General features: G+C 37.0%; 1 protein-coding gene across 1 annotated transcript in view; it reads left to right on the top strand.

Annotated features, from left to right (window-relative positions):
- Positions 1–246, top strand: part of LOC118745242 — an 88465-nt gene that overhangs the window by 2149 nt on the left and 86070 nt on the right. The window lies entirely within an intron of this gene.

The raw sequence follows: 246 nt of genomic DNA, 5'->3' as shown, positions 1-246 counted from the left end.
CTGCAAAGGCGAAGATAACATGGTAAAACGTAATCTACTCTATTTATCGGGCCGAAAAGTAAATGGCAAACGTTACTTGGAAACGGTTTTACAAACCAAGCCATTCATATGACGATCGGCAAATTCGCCTTGCGGAGATTAGAGTATTTATAATGTGATGCCAGTATCGATATATCGAGTATTTGGTTTTTTTCGCCGACATCGATTTTTTTTCGATATCGAGTATGACATCTCCATTTTTTTTTT

This window comes from Rhagoletis pomonella, unplaced genomic scaffold (assembly GCF_013731165.1).
Source record: "Rhagoletis pomonella isolate Grant_MI unplaced genomic scaffold, Rhpom_1.0 Rhpom_scaffold_00008, whole genome shotgun sequence".
Taxonomy (NCBI): Eukaryota; Metazoa; Arthropoda; class Insecta; order Diptera; family Tephritidae; genus Rhagoletis; species Rhagoletis pomonella.
This window is presented reverse-complemented; position numbering and strand designations above follow the sequence as displayed.